The sequence below is a fragment of the Littorina saxatilis genome, linkage group LG3 (genome assembly GCF_037325665.1).
Source record: "Littorina saxatilis isolate snail1 linkage group LG3, US_GU_Lsax_2.0, whole genome shotgun sequence".
Taxonomy (NCBI): Eukaryota; Metazoa; Mollusca; class Gastropoda; order Littorinimorpha; family Littorinidae; genus Littorina; species Littorina saxatilis.
The window spans coordinates 69,330,525-69,347,809 of record NC_090247.1 but is presented as its reverse complement, the minus strand read 5'-3'; the positions used below and the strand labels follow the sequence as shown (position 1 = coordinate 69,347,809).

At 43.0% G+C, this 17,285-nt stretch overlaps 1 long non-coding RNA gene across 1 annotated transcript in view; it reads left to right on the top strand.

Annotated features, from left to right (window-relative positions):
- The first annotated feature begins 16,023 nt into the window (after positions 1 to 16,023).
- The window catches only part of LOC138961036 (uncharacterized), a 67,391-nt gene continuing 66,129 nt past the window's right edge, over positions 16,024 to 17,285 (top strand). Inside the window, exons 1-2 of the long non-coding RNA XR_011454132.1 lie at positions 16,024 to 16,192; positions 16,535 to 16,628. This is a non-coding gene — a long non-coding RNA (uncharacterized lncRNA). The remainder of the gene's footprint in view (positions 16,193 to 16,534; positions 16,629 to 17,285) is intronic.

Sequence of the window (17,285 nt, the reverse complement as noted above, 5' to 3'; positions counted from 1 at the left end):
GAAATGTTTTCATTTTAGGCGCATCAAAACACAAAGATTTTAGTGTAATATTTGTGAATCAAGGAGTGTTCCTCTCACAGTTTTCACAGTTGACCTTTTTGTATTGAGAGTAAATAATGTATTTGTGTATTCATTAACACTCGGCAGTTACTCGGTTCATAGTTTGAATTATGAATGTTTATGAAATTGCAGTTGAATGTATGCAAAGATTCCACATCAATTCTTATGTGAATTTAACCCAGAGTGTGGTTGAAATTGTAATCCTACAAATGTATACGTTTTTTGAGTAATTTGTGTAGTATATGTAGAGGTTACACGCCGAGTCTCAGTGATTATCAAAAATAATGGTCGAAGTTAGCGGATCATGAAAAATGCGAGCTTTAGCGAGCTTTTTCATGACCGCGAACTGAGATCATTATTTTTTATAATCACTGAGACGAGGTGTGTAACCTCTTTATTCCTCCTTTCTTCAGTTATTCAAAGAAAAGAGGAGGTTTTTTGCGAAAGTGTGATCGAATCCTATTCTCTCAACCAGTCAACCTGCGCAGGCGATCGATTAATGCGCGGTTGTATAGTTCCGTGCAAATCATTCCATTCTGTTAACACTTCTTGTCAGTTTTCCTATTTTGGGCTAAAATCAAGTACACAGATATGCTGTTATTCTGCTGTGGCGGCAAAGGCAGATATTGTGTGTTCTGTATATGTTTTGGTATCGCTAAGGATAATGTTTTTTCGTCAAATGGGACTAGCAGACGAACTTTTGCACCCGTGTTCCAACGTTAAAAACTGTATGAAGTTCAGTTTTCTGGGGAAAATAGTGTATGAAACCCCTTTATGTTGTTTAAATTGATGAGATGTGTGCATTTGGTTGCGTGTGATCTGTTTATTAAATGAAATATTGTTGAAAACTGACCGTCGGATTGCAGTCTGTTGTCGAAGGAACTGAGTGAAAAGAAGGGGAACTACTCTTGTCGCTAGACAAAGTATGAGTTACTTGCCTTGGGGAAATTGCTTGTGATGAACGGTTTGATCTGGATTCAGAAAACAACCGAACTCATGGATTTTATATGGAGATTCATGTGTTCAGGCCTGTAGTTGTTAATTTAAATGCGGTATGTTTGTATTGTTTGCTCCAGAGATGTATACTTCGTACATTAGAGCGTTCGGAACTTTTCAGTCGCAAAAAGTAGTACCGAAACGGCAACCTCTCAACCCATTGCACTATCGAGGATTCAGGCTGTTGCTGGGTCGTTATTTGTTTGGTTGCTGGGTCATTATCGAAAAATAACTACCCCTACAAGTTTACAGAGGTAAAGAAGCAGAGGGGGGAATAAATATCAAATAACCAAAGGGAAGTAATCGCTCTTTATGCATATGACATGTGTAATGGAGTAAGCGAGAGTTGTACGGAACCCTTCCTCTGGCACCTGAGAGAATAACAAGCATTGAAATGAACAAGCGACTTTCATCCTCAAACATACATTATATAGTGAGTAGTGTAGTTGTATTGTATCGTCAAAATAATATGATGAATGAGGAATGCATCACACTTTTTGTAAAGGAAGTATATTATACATATTGTACCATTCACAATATCCAAATAACATATTAATAGATGAGTTAATCCAATCCTGACGGGAAATATGTAATGCAATTGTGTGGGTATTTTGTCCATTGGTGCCGACGGGATACCAACAACGTGACAAAGTTGCGTACGTTTTAATATCAAGAGAGAACATATCCTGTTTTGGCTGATGTGTTTGGGCAATATGATCTGCATAGAAAAGGAATGTTTTAACCTTTGATCAATTCGTTTCAGAACAAATGCATTGTTATGGAATGATGTGCACAGCCGTTAAGAATGTGTGTGTGTGTGTGTGTGTGTGTGTGTGTGTGTGTGTGTGTGTGTGTGTGTGTGTGTGTGTGTGTGTGTGTGTGTGTGTGTGTGTGTGATTAGATTTCATTGAACACATTGTTTTTTAATTATTTGTGGAGTAAAAGGATACTAAGATTGTGATGAATTTACATGTCTCTGTCTGTATAAATTGTATGTACACTTTTTACTTTATCAAGCCTTAGTTTATGAGTGAGATAATATCAGCAAGAAATTATCAAAATGGGTAAATCATGAATTGTGTCATTGGTCACAATTTAAGTTATAGATTTTAGATGTAATATTTTTGCTTAAACAAGCCTTCGTTGAATCAGTTACATGATATCGGCAAGAAATGATTCAATTGATTGATGTAATTGGTCGCAGTTTTTGTAATAATAATGTGGAAACAATCCTTTCTATTTCATTTGAGATTTTGCGTCAGATTAAAACGTGTGGGAAACGGGGTCACAAGCTCTAGAATATTGTAATGCTGCCAACATGTTTAAAACATAGAAACAATACCCACATAATGTTTTCTACAACAACTCTTTTGTTGAACGTCTTTGCATAACTACAGCCTATTGACATCACTATGCTTGCTAGTTCTCTATTAAACCACAGGACTGCCGAAATGTGATATGAATGCTGTTTTTATATGTTATACTCTTACTTTCTGCCTATGTCTTAATTCTAAGCGCAAGACAAATTCTTCTATGTGAAAATTGAAGCCAATAAATTTGAAGTTGAAGTTGAAGTTGAAGTAAATTATTCTGCTCCTAATCTAAAAACTAGCCAGGTTTTTGACATGTAGTAAGAACATTTCTACATTTGAACGTATTCCATACCTCCATAGCTCTGGGGTGTTCTGTGCCAACTGGGATTTGCTTGTTTTTGTATGTGTGCTTTATTTATTTATTTTTTTTTTTTATGTCTTGTTTTTTTTTTTTAACTCACACTAGTTTCTATCTGCAACATGAACTATTTGGGAAACTCTAGCTGCACAGTAAACAGTCAAGATGTTGATTGTTGGTACGTGTCCAAGTGGAGGGCATGGTCTAGCCAAAGTTAAAACCTGGACCGGTGTGAGATAGCGAGCAGACTGTTTTCACACCATGTAAACACCTGGACCGGTGTGAGATAGGATTCACGGGAAGGATTGTGTTTTCAACTCACGGTCTTTTTTCTTGACCCTCTGCACGGTGAGGGCTGGACGTACAACAGCCTGTAAACTTGATTACAATTAAACCTCGTTGATACAGATTTTGACTTGTCTGCTCGTGTTTTGTCTCTCTCTCTCTCTCTCTCTCTCTCTCTCTCTCTCTCTCTCTCTCTCTCTCTCTCTCTCTCTCTCTCTCTCTCTCTCTCTCTCTCTCTCTTTTACTCTCTCTATAGTTATTTTCTCTCCCTCCCTCCCTCTCTCTCTCTCTCACTCTCTCTCACTCTCTCTCTCTCACTCTCTCTCTCGTACACATGCACACACACACACACACACACACACACACACACACACACACACACACACACACAGTTTTCGCTTTTCATCATCACGCTGTATGGTATGTGTGTGTGTGCGTGCCTGTAGAGCGATTCAGACCAAACTACTGGACCGATCTTTATGAAATTTGACATGAGAGTTCCTGGATACGATATCCCCGAACGTGTTTTTCTTTTTTTCGATGAATGTCTTTGATGACGTCATATCAGGCTTTTCGTGAAAGTTGAGGCGGCACTGTCACGCTCTCATTTTTCAACCAAATTGGTTGAAAGTTTGGTCAAGTAGTCTTCGACGAAGCCCGGACTTTGGTGTTGCATTTCAGCGTGGTGGCTTAAAAATTAATTAATGACTTTGGTCATTAAAAATCTGAAAATTGTTAAAAAAACAAAGATCCAAATTTACGTTTATCTTATTCTCCATTATTTTCTAATTCCAAAAACATATAAATATGTTATTTTTGGATTAAAAACAAGCTCTGAAAATTGAAAATATAAAAATTATTATCAAAATTAAATTTTTGAAATCAATTTAAAAACACTTTCATCTTATTCCCTGTCGGTTCCTGATTCCAAAACCATATAGATATGATATGTTTGGATTAAAAACACGCTCAGAAAGTTAAAACGAAGAGAGGTATAGAAAAGCGTGCTATCCTTCTCAGCGCAACTACTAAACCGCTCTTCTTGTCAATTTCACTGCCTTTGCCATGAGCATGAGCGGTGGACTGACGATGCTGCGAGTTTACGGTCTTGCTGCGTTGCATTGCGTTCAGTTTCATTCTGTGAGTTCGACAGCTACTTGACTAAATGTTGTATTTTCGCCTTACGCGACTTGTATTTAGTTATTACACCCCGGGTATAGGGGTGTGTATAGGTTTCGGTCGATGTGTTTGTTTGTTTGTGTGTTTGTGTGTTTGTGTTCGCATATAGATCTCAAGAATGAACGGACCGATCGTCACCAAACTTGGTGAACAGGTTCTATACATTCCTGAGACGGTCCTTACAAAAATTGGGACCAGTCAAACACACGGTTAGGGAGTTATTGGTGGATTAAGATTCTACAAGGACTTATAAAGAAACATATTAATGGTCAAAGGGAAATAACCTTCTCAGTTGGTGGCAGTGAGAATGGGTGCAGTGAGAATGGTTATTTCCCTTTGACCAACGGGGGTGTTTTTCCTACCTCGGAGGAATATCTTGTTTTATTCTAGACTTTACTTGTGTCTCTGTAGCTGAGCCTTTCCTCGGCTAAGAAGCGCTCCCAGTCTTTGAGTTTAGCAGCTGCTATAGTGGCATTGCAGTTTGACTGGGACTCCTTCATTAGCCTATGGTTGGCCGCATCGCTGACAGAGAGATATTTGCGGGTAAAGAACCTTTGTTCTGCAATGGCGGCGTCACAGTCCCCATTCCACCAAGAGGTAGACCTAGAGGGGAAGTTACTACCGTTATTACTTTGTTTTTTGGGTATGCTGACGTCTGCCACTCCGATAATGGTATCACGGATGTTTTGGTAATGCGCGTTAATATCAGAATTGGTAAGCTCTTCGGCGTTCGTATTACTTAGCAGGTGTCTGAATCGAGCCCAATCTGTTTTTAGGTAGTGTTGTATTTAATTTGATGACTATGCTCTTCTTTTTCTGTATCCAGGTTGTTCACCCTAATAAAAATGGGCAGGTGATCTGACGTCAGCGCGTCGGGGAAAGTGCACCAGTCAGTGCACACCCCCAACTCTGAACTCACCAACGAGAGAGCAATAGCTGATGGCTGTTGGTTATCTCGGTCTGGTGTCCTCGTCATTGAGCCGTCATTATGGACGACCAAATCAGAGTCCGTAATATTTAATGCTAATTGACTAGGGTCACGATAGCGTTGGTTAGTATGTTTATTTGCGTTCCATAACCGGTCATGGTCGTTAAAGATACAGCTTTTGTAATCCATTACAGATCTGATCTGAGAGAGATTATTTCTGTCGCTTAAGGCGATCAGAGTGGTGTCCGGAATAACCGGGACTGATTCTTCTTTTGTTAATGCCTGGTACACCTTGGCTAGAGAGTCAATAAGTGTACCCGGACTTTGTTTCTGTCTGGCATCCCACATGAAACCCAGACACTGCTCCAGGAACCCCCGGAGCCCTCTCTGGTCCCATGCTGCAGGTCTGTCAGCATGGATTTTTTGGAAGACAGACCTGGCAAGCTCTTCCTCTGCCTTTAAACGCTCTTGGCGCAGTCTGTCCACAATCCCGTCCTCCGCTTTGGCCATGACCTTCTGGTAGAGGACGTTCATCATATCGTCTTCCCTTTTCTGCTGGTTAATGCTGTCGGATAGTATTTTGGTACCTCCATCTTTAACAGCAGAGGTGGAGGCACTTTTTTTTTCTTGGTTTTTGTTAGTTTTGTTGCCTTCTCCATTTGCAGCAGCAATGGAGGTGGCGTTGGCTGGTTTATTATTAGTTGTGGTTTTTGGTTTGGGTTGTTTTTTAATTGGGGATGGCGGGCTCAGACCCAGATCACCTGCATCGCCTAATGGCCTCCTCCTGGCAACGCTGGAGTATGTTTTGTGGGGGGTGGAGGTCTTACGGTCCCGTTGGGTCCCCCCAGGCCTCCAAAAATTGTCCTTTTGTTCGGAAGGACCGAGGGTAGCTGCCTCCCGGGGCTCTTTTGTTTTAGAAATGTCCTTCCGCGCTCTGTCCAGGGCCTCGGAGTATGTAGGCTGCAGACCTGATCTTGTTTGCCCGCAGCCGCACCCGGTACTCCGGACAGCCCCAGTAGGAGACGGAGTGTCCCCCCCCCCCCCCCCCCCCCCCCGCAGTTAAAGCATTTGCAATCATTTTCGCATTCTTGACCGTCATGCCCTCGAGAGGCACAACGGCCGCAGGTGGGGGATTTTGCTTTACAGTGGGCCCTTGCGTGGCCGAAGCGACAGCACTGAGTGCACCGCCTAACCGGCCCCGCGAAGGGCTCCACTCCATATAGCTCTCCCTCAAGCACCACGCTCTCCGGCAGCACAGCTGTCTTAAAACAGATGCGGACGGCGCTCGAGGGTTTGCCATCTTTGTTTTTGAGTCTTTTTATTGATTTAACGGACCGAAGTCCTTTTTCTGTGAGTCCGCCCCCCTCCGTCAGGATACGGACCCGGATATTCATTTCCAGGAAGTCCTGGTCGGTGTGGCAGAGGGTAACGGGTTTGATGACGCCCTCAGTGGTGGCCTCGGGGACAAAGGCACTGACCCCGATGCCCCCAAGGTCCACCAGAGAGGCTAGTTTTTGTTGTTGTGTTGCTGTTTTGCAGCCGACGAGGATCCTGTCTTGGGCAAGTGCCCGCACCGACAGGATCTTGCTGACCGCTGAGCTGATCAGTTTAAAGCGTTTGAGGCCCACCCCGTTCAGAGTAGCCGCCCCCCCCCCCCCCCTTGTTATCCGTGATGATCACCGGAAAGGAGAGGAACTCAGGGGGTGGGCTGGGTTTTGTTGGTTTTTTAAAGAGGGTTTTTTTTTGCCCCTGGGCCAGCGGACCGGTTTGGTTTGTTGTTTTGTTTCGGGGGACCCTGTCTCTGTTCCACCGGGCCCCTCTCTTTGGTATTTTTATTTGTATTTGTTTGTTTGTTGTTGGTATCAGCATGGTCAGACCCCTCTCCCTCTCCTCCAGGTACACTGGTGTCCTGGGAGGGGGCGACCTGCTCTTGCTTTTTTCTTTTTTTCAGTTTCTTTTTTCGCCTCCTGCCAGGCACCGCCACACGGAGGGCTCGTCGGTACCCTCACCCGTCTGGGTTCTGACACCGACACCCCCGGATGGACGAGCCGACGAGGAGTCAGATACGTCAAGTTAAGTGGAGTGTCCACCATGAAAGCGGACAAACACTCAAGTCCTTAATGGCTCAAAACCGTAGGACTTTTAATATTAATTTTAACGGAGTGTCCACCTCTCTCTTCCTCTTGTGTGCAGAGGAGGCAACTCGTGTACCGTCACCGACCGCCCCCGAGGCCACCTGGGACGGGGGTGGGGGGGGGGCGGAGGTCGACGTCGGATTTGTGTAACCTAGCACTCTCTTTTTTACGTTTTAGAACATTAAATCATAAATTACCAATACAGAAAGGCCGAATGTTAAATATACCACATGACGAAAGAATATGTGTTAAATGCCAGTTTGGAGAACTCGGGGATGAATTTCATTATATATTTCAGTGTCATTTTTTTGAAAATGTGAGGAAAAGGTTTTTACCATTGTATTTTCCTAGAAATTCAAATGCAGTCAAATTTAAACATTTATTTGAATTAACAAAGAAACGAAAGTTATTAAATTTAATATATTTTATTAAGAGTATTTTGAAAGAGTTCTGATTATTTGATCACGTGGTTTTTTTTTATTAAAACAAAAACAAACACAGAAACATATACATTCCTGTAAAAAAAAAGTAAGATTACAATTATTTTGTTATGAATTAAGCTTGATTCATTTTCGGTTAATTAGAAGTGTTGTGTCTCATTAATACATATATCTTTTTTGTCGTGTTTATTGCAATTTTTATTTTATTCATGTAACCCTAGGGGTTTTTGAAATAAATATTGACTTGACTTGACTTGTTTTTAATTGCGTTGTTCGCACTGTCCCCGCCGCTAGATGACGAGGACAGATGACGAATACTTTCTATTTCCATTTTGGAGAAACTCCACTCCTGCTCCCGAAGACGAGAGGTGTTTAGAGGCAAATCTGCCAGAAAGCTGACGTTGTTAAAAAAAAGGACAGACTGGCCGCACTCATTCACACTCCCATCTTTCAATGAGACACACTCGGGGGGGAAAAAAGGACAGGTACTACTGTACTAGCACTATACGATGAGGGTGATGGCTAATTTCGAACAACAGTCAAAACAAACAAAATACAGCACACACACACACACACACACACACACACACACACACACACACACACACACACACACACACACACACACATACACACACACACACACACACAAATTGGGGGAGTGAGCGAGCAATGAGTATGGGATCCCCTATAAGATCACGTATGGTGCTTCATAAAAAGCTTGTTACAATTGTAGGTAAGATATCATAAGAGGACTTCCAGCCCAGCCTGGCTGTTGCGACTTGGACTAGAGACACAAGGAGTGGAGAAGGGGAGACGACCATTACAGCACATACACAAGACGAACAGGACAAGGGAGACAACCACTACCTGCTACAGAGGCCCCACACTGGACTGAATATAAACAAGGGTATCTGCTGTGGGACATTTATTTTCAGGAGTTACTATGGTTACAGCTAGCCAGAATTTAGCAATTAAGTCTGTGGCAAGTTTCGTTAGGTGGCTATAGGGTGAGAAAAAAAAAAGGGGTGGGAAAATACCGTAGGGGTCGTGAGAAGAAGTGAAGTGTAGAGGTATGGAGTGGTAGTAGCGTGGCGAAGTGGGCGTGGCGTGTTGTGCAGAACGCAGTGGCAGGGCAGCGGTAGCGGTGAACGAAAGAGCTGTGGCACGCACACTGGGTGGAGACTGGGTGGCCGAGTGGTAACGCACTTGCGCTCGGAAGCGAGAGGTTGCGAGTTCGACCCTGGGTCAGGGCGTTAGCAATTTTCTCCCCCCTTTCCTAACCTAGGTGGTGGGTTCAAGTGCTAGTCTTTCGGATGAGACGAAAAACCGAGGTCCCTTCGTGTACACTACATTGGGGTGTGCACGTTAAAGATCCCACGATTGACAAAAGGGTCTTTCCTGGCAAAATTGTATAGGCATAGATAAAAATGTCCACCAAAATACCCGTGTGACTTGGATTAATAGGCCGTGAAAAGTAGGATATGTGCCGAAATGGCTGCGATCTGCTGGCCGATGTGAATGCGTGATGTATTGTGTAAAAAATTCCATCTCACACGGCATAAATAAATCCCTGCGCCTTGAATATGTGCGCGATATAAATTGCATAAAATAAAAAAATGAAATAAAAAAATCCCTGCGCTTAGAACTGTACCCACGGAATACGCGCGATATAAGCCTCATATTGATTGATTGAAAATGGTGGGTGGTTGGGTGAACGACGAGCAAGACACGTATAAGCACAGGAAAAGAAAAGTAAAAGGTTCAGGATAGTAAATAAAGCAAGCACAGCAAACGTTCACAAAAAGCACAAGCTGGACATCACAGATAGAAAAGTCTAAAGTCAACAAACACAACAGCCAGCACAGTAGGCACGAAGCACCCCCCGCGGGTTAGGGGGAAGAATTTACCCCTCCCTGGCCCCCCCCCCCCCCCCCCCGCGAGTTAGGGGGAAGATTTTTACCCCTCCCTAGCCCCCCCCCCCCCCCCCGCGGGTTAGGGGGAAGGATTTACCCCTCCCTGGCCCCCCCGTGGGTTAGGGGGAAGGATTTACCCCTCCCTGGGCCCCCCCCCCCCCCGCGGGTTAGGGGGAAGGATTTACCCCTCCCTGGCCCCCCCGTGGGTTAGGGGGAAGGATTTACCCCTCCCCGGCCCCCCCCCCCCCGCGGGTTAGGGGGAAGGATTTACCCCTCCCTGGCCCCCCCCCCCCCCCGCGGGTTAGGGGGAAGAATTTACCCCTCCCTGGCCCCCCCCCGCGGGTTAGGGGGAAGAATTTACCCCTCCCTGGCCCCCCCGCGGGTTAGGGGGAAGAATTTACCCCTCCCTGGCCCCCCCCCGCGGGTTAGGGGGAAGAATTTACCCCTCCCTGGCCCCCCCGTGGGTTAGGGGGAAGAATTTACCCCTCCCTGGCCCCCCCGCGGGTTAGGGGGAAGGATTTACCCCTCCCTGGCCCCCCCGCGGGTTAGGGGGAAGGATTTACCCCTCCCTGGCCCCCCCGCGGGTTAGGGGGAAGAATTTACCCCTCCCTGGCCCCCCCGCGGGTTAGGGGGAAGAATTTACCCCTCCCTGGCCCCCCCGTGGGTTAGGGGGAAGAATTTACCCCTCCCTGGCCCCCCCGCGGGTTAGGGGGAAGAATTTACCCCTCCCTGGCCCCCCCGCGGGTTAGGGGGAAGAATTTACCCCTCCCTGGCCCCCCCCGTGGGTTAGGGGGAAGAATTTACCCCTCCCTGGCCCCCCCCCCCCCCCCGCTGGTTAGGGGGAAGGAATTACCCCTCCCTGGCCCCCCCCGTGGGTTAGGGGGAAGAATTTACCCGATGCTCCCCAGCATGTCGTAAGAGGCGACTAACGGATTCTGTTTCTCCTTTTACCCTTGTTAAGTGTTTCTTGTATAGAATATAGTCAATGTTTGTAAAGATTTTAGTCAAGCAGTATGTAAGAAATGTTAAGTCCTTTGTACTGGAAACTTGCATTCTCCCAGTAAGGTAATATATTGTACTACGTTGCAAGCCCCTGGAGCAATTTTTTTATTAGTGCTTTTGTGAACAAGAAACAATTAACAAGTGGCTCTATCCCATCCCCCCCCCCCCCCCTTTCCCCGTCGCGATATAACCTTCGTGGTTGAAAACGACGTTAAACACCAAATAAAGAAAGAAAGAAAGAAAGAAAGAAAGAAATAAAGAAAGAAAGAAAGAAAGAAAGAAAGAAAGAAAGAAAAAAAGAAAGAAAGGCACGACGCCAAGCAGGTAAAAAGAGCACAGTCACAGAGGTTTATTTTTTTTTCATGTTATTCTTTTTCCCGGATCTCGCACCCGATCCAACAGTGTACAAGGCAAAGCGATGAATGATGAATGAATGAGAAGCATGCTGGATATGTTCGTGTTCCTATAACCCACCGAAATCTGACATGGATTACAGGATCTTTTCCGTGCGCACTTAGTCTTGTGCTTGCGTGTACAGTCCCCGGCGAAAGAAACGCAACTGATTCGCGCCCATTGTTGCGAGTGATTTTTCGTCATTTTTAAATTGTCGTAAAATATTAACCAGATAAGATAAATCAAAACGAAAAACAGATTCGTAGAGGATATTTTACTGCCTCCACGACAAATGCATAGTATTTAATCGTTTTTATCTCTTACTTGTTTATAAATTGTGTTATACAGGGTAGGGGTCAAGCGAGTCGTTACTGCAGGCAAACGTGCCTCTTCGACATGCTACAAAAAATCGTGAAAATGAATATTATTTCAAAAGGGTAAAGACATTTTTTTTTGGAAATTCATTTCTCAACAACACAATTTAATTAAAATTATTCGCCAAGGCGTTTAAGACGATTTTTTCTGCGAAGATCACTTAGACACTTGGCCACAAATAGCACTTGTTTTTCAAAGAAATCATCACGTCGATTCCATGCCGCATGCGAATGAGCTTTTGCCAAACAACCCTTTGTAACACTGTCTAAGTGATCTTTGCTAATATTTTGGAGTCTTAAACGATAAGCCATTTGCAGGTCTGCAAATAAGTTGACCTGCCGGGGAGATGGAAAAAATCTCCACACTTAACCCACCAGGCGGCTGCGGCCGGGATTCGAACCCTCGACCTTCCGATTAAGAGGCCGACGTCTTACCACCCCGTCACAGCGCCCGTCAGCGCCATACAATAATGTAAGACCATCAGTCACACAAAAACCGAGATGTAACAAAAACATCGGGTAATTCGATCGATCAGCACCAAATTTGTTTGTTTGTTTATTTGCCCAGCCGACCACGAAGGGCCATATCAGGGCGGTGCTGCTTTGACATTTAACGTGCGCCACACACAAGACAGAAGTCGCAGCACAGGCTTCATGTCTCACCCAGTCACATTATTCTGACACCGGATCAACCAGTTCTAGCACTAACCCCATAATGCCAGACGCCAGATGCCAATTTTAAAGTCTTAGGTATGACCCGGCCGGGGTTCGAACCCACGACCTCCCGATCACTTGGCGGACGCCTTACCACTAGGCCAACCGTGCCGGTCTATGTGCGTATGAGTGTGTGTTTTGGGTGTATGAGATTTATGTGAGTCAATGTGTGTGTGTGTGTGTGTGTGTGTGTGTGTGTGTGTGTGTGTGTGTGTGTGTGTGTGTGTGTGCATGCGTGCGTATGTACAGTGTGTGTGTGTGGGTGTGTGACTGTATAAGAGAGAAAGAGAGAGAGAGAGAAAGAGAGAGAGAGAGAGAGAGAGAGAGTGTGTGGGTGTGTGTATGTGCGTGTGCGTAAGTGTATGTGTGTGTGTATGTGTGTTTGTTTGTAAAGGTGTGTATGTCCGTCTGTCTATATGTGCGTACGGGGGTGTGTTTTGTGTGTATGAAGTGTGTGTGAGAGAGTGAGTAAGTGCGTGTGAGTGAGTGTGTATGTGTGTACGTGTGTAACTTGGGGTGTGTGTGTGTGTGTGTGTGTTCGTGCGTGTGTGTGTGTGTGTTTGAGAGAGAGAGAGAGAGAGAGAGTAAGAGAGAGGTTTGTCTTTCGCTGGGGTATGCAGTGCCTTGGCGTTGCACTTCTACATAATTGATGACCGGTATTGTTATAATGCTGAATTAATTTCCCGACGATTTTTGAAATTTGAAGATTGACTGATGACATGAAATGACTTTTATGGCGCTAAATTGTTTATTGCTTTCAATTGCTTCTCATAACTAATGATCTGACTATTTGGCGCTAAATACCTGATGTTATATTTAAATGTTTCTTTGTTCTGTTCTGCAATTGTATTTGTTACATTTCATTGATTGGACAATTTCTGTTTTGCGACTGTGAAAGTGTTTTTTTGAAAATCTGTTGTTTGTGTCATTATTGTGTAACCGAGTGCCGAAACACTACGATCACCTCGGGAAGCGAAGTGCAATCAAACAGGTTTGAAAATATTAGGGCTAATTTCTTAGCCCTATAAAAACTGTTATGCAAACCCGAAGGTTTCCATGAACATACAGACAATCGGAAACTACCACACCCTATCACAAACAGATTTCCACAAACCACGGGTGTTGACTTTAAAGACCAACAACTCGGGTGCAGAGTCTGCTGTGAAAGGAGCGGTAGCCTCCCCTGTCACAATAGCATTGCTGGGGATTTTGTCATGCTGGATACCTAACCTTTATTGCACCGCAACAAGGATAGCAGATATTGTGTGTGTGGGGGTGTATGAGAGAGAGAGAGAGAGAGAGAGAGAGAGAGAGAGAGAGAGATTCACATACACACATAAGCATACATACATACATACATACATACATACATACATACACACACACACACACACACACACACACACACACACACACACACACATACACACATACATACATACATACATACATACATACACACATACAGGGATATACATACATACATGCATACAGGGATATATACACACTTACATACATATAGTGTGCTATATAATCGCGGAAATATAGGTTAAGGAAGAAACACACACTTTTTCAGTCAGGCAGACTAAAATATAACGCATAACTGCAAACTTGTGCTGTAGTCGGTGTTTTATTGTCTGGAAGTAACATTATTATCGTTCAATGTGTGGAAATATGCTAACATGTGAGGTTACAAATGTTTTTTTAAAGATTGACATTGTGGAACATTGATACATTTTTATAGTTTTTAATTTAAATTTATTTTTTTCCAAAATATTGATTTTCAAGCTTAATTTGTTAAGTTTAGATTATACGGCATCAAAAGTATGACAGCTGAATTGTACACAAAGAGATCTTCAATTTGATATATCGTATGACATCTTTACCTGTAAAACCACTGATGATTTGCTTGTTCGCGTTTCTTAAATTTCGTGTGATGACGTCAATATAGCCTAAAATTGCAATCGGCTATAAAACCCTTTTTATTGCATTGATTGGTTTAACTTTGATACATTTGTGTTTGCTGCAATCTGTTTTATAAAATAAAACCGAAAAGGTTATTTCTTATGTTTTTTTTTTTAATTTGTCGCCCTGTACACAAACTTCCCAGTTGTGAAAAAGCGCATATTTGCCTGACTTTACAGTCCAATACCTCCAAATGTATAATTCTAACAGGTTTCAAACTTTGCACAGCGTTTCTATAAGTACGTTTACATTTACAACCTAAATTATAAGAACATTGCTTAATTTTGAAGCTGTTTACAGCACTCTAAAAATGGCCTTCTGTGGTCTGTTCACGCTTACGACAGTGGGCCTCCCTATCAAAGGTCGTGCATGCTCATTGTTTCCTTTCCGCTGACGTCACGCGTTGTCGTTATGGCCACAGCAGCAACGATGGGATTTGGAGAGACTGTCCATGCGGTCAGATCAGAGAATGTAGCCATCGTTATTATGGGGGCTAGGAGGCCCCCATTCTATACGGATATTATGGGGGCCAGGAGGCCCCCATTCTATACGGATATTATGGGGGCCAGGAGGCCCCCATTCTATACGGATAGTTTCGAGGTTGACTATGGGCAGCGCCATTTTGTTGTGAAATACGTCATCAGTTTGTGTACACAGGAAGTCGTGACATCCGTCACCCTATGGGAGGGGGGGAGGCAACATTGTTCATCAGTAGAAAGTTGTGAACTCCGTCGCCCTATGGGAGGGGTGAAGGCAAAATTGGTCATCATTGAGTTTGTGTAACACAGGAAGTTGTGACATACGTCACCCTATGGGAGGGGTGACGGTAAAATTGTTCAACAAAAACATCACTGGTCGAACTGTGCAGGGTCAACCGCAATAAACTCAAACTATTCATACTTTCCTGTATTTGAGTTACTTATATACCAACCTTTTTATTTCTTATTTTTAGCACAGGTGTAGAAAAAATCATGAACCAAAATGTTATTTATTTTCTAATGTAACATTTGTTTTACAAATGTGACCATGGTCTTTCAAACATACAGTGACATTAAAGGTGGTCGTCTACATTTTTGCTTTTTTTCAATAATCTTATGGTTAGATTTCGCTAAAAAGTTATGTCAGATGATGAATGAACCATGGGGAAAAAAGTTGTGGAAAAAAAATAGATGTCAAAAAAGAATTTATTTTGGGGTAGCGTGACTCACGCTTCCAATATTTTGTTTTCTGTTTGCTGAGAACATGTGCTTTGCCTAAAAATACTGACCAATCAAATTCATGTCACTATGCTTATAGCCACGCCCAAACAAGTGCAGCAACAGTTTGACACTGGAGCGCTGTCCACGCTTTTTTTTAAACGCACGAAATGCACGGGTTTTGAGAGGAGTTTTGCGCTTGACATTTTCCAAATAAGGATATCCTACTATGAGTACTACGCTGGAATACTACAATGAATTTTCAAACGGCTACACTGGCTTCGTGTTTCCTGATCGAAAGGGGGTGTATTGTTGATAATTGTAGATAATAGACTCTGCATTTTAATGGTCAAATGGCGATTTCGGTATAAAAATGTAGACAAGGACCTTTAAACATTGTTATGTTAAAAAAAAAAAAAAAAAAAGCTTTTGTGCACAAATCAGAAAATACATTGTACATTTTACCTACAGTTCAAATAGTGTCCGTGGCGGCAAAGGACCCAGCAAGTTGCACTGATCTATATTTTTAGATCAGTGGCAAGTTGTCAAGAACAGGCGCTTGCATTTGGATGTGTCCACTGATAGTAGGTTTGGTTGTGATCAATCAGAATGATGTGGGAATAAAAATGTATGACAGTTTGGTATGATGACATGTATTTCACATATGCTGAAATGTAATATTATACATGATATAATATTATTATGGCTGTTGCACTGAATGACACATACTGATTGACGAGAATGGCAAAAACCTTCTCGTTTTACAGTATAGGTACTGATAGTTACATGCAAGTTTGAATATCACTTTGAACACTGCCGCATTCAGTTCTTCTCATCATTGAATAATTTTGTTTCAGGAAGCAAGCACCACTTTTGTTGTTGATGAAAACCCAATACAGTCAGAAGTGTGTCAAGCTCAAAGTACTATTTCACAAAAGGTGAGAATTTATTCGTTACATTTGCAACATTTATTGTTAAAAATTATTAATCATAAAGGCAGAATTTGTTTGTCTTGTGATTGTGATGCCTACAACTACACCCGCTTGTGATTTCTCAGTCAAGTTACTGCAGATTTGTGTATATTTCAGTCTCATGTGTCATTTGCCATATTTTTGTGTGAACATGTGTATTTTTCAAGACTTAGATTCTGTGATAACATAAAATACCATAACACATTTGACACCAGTGCATCATATATATTTTTGGATAATTCTCACTACGCATGATTTTTTTATTGTGTCACTGTGTGTACATTTACATGTGTTTTTAAATGTCAACAGGTGACAGTTCCACTTCTGGAAGAGGTGTGCAGTGAGATTGCAGAAAATGAATGCCTGTCAGCTGATCTGCGAAGCCATGTTAAAACCTTGGACTGTAAGTGTTTAGGGAAACACTGTATGAATGAATACAATTTTGTTGGAGTAGTGTTTTCGCTTTTGCTTATACTGTAAAACAATTTCAAGTTTAAATTTCAAGTTATTCCGTTACGCTGAGAATAAAAAACGCTGGCGCTGGACCCGAGTACTCTTCAGACTGGCTTGCTCGACCCCAGTATGAAAGTTTTTGTCTTGTGCACGTGGTTTAAAAAAAAAATTATTTTACACAATTAAAAAAATTATTTGAGTAAAATAAAACATTAAAACGTTCACAATAAACAATAGTAAACAAGAATTAAAATAAAAATTAAAACAATAGACCGCCCATGCCGGGAATCGAACCCGGATCCCTTTGGCCACCAAGCCACCACCTTGAATCACTGACACAGTGTCCCTGTCGCTCTCTCTCGTGCTCTCTGTCTCTCTTTCAGTCTCACCGAGACCAAACCTGCACTGTAGTTTCTTTGCCGAGACCAAATTAATCCCCACCCGCTGGCTGGCTTGCTCGCTTGCTCGCATCTCGCATGCGATACGCATGCTTTTCATGACGCACGCGTTTGTTTGGCTGTTATATCAGCTCAATGGCTGGCTGTCGCTCCGATTGAATTCGTCCAACCGTCAAGAACTTTTGTGTTTTTTGGGGCATTTAGGTCCC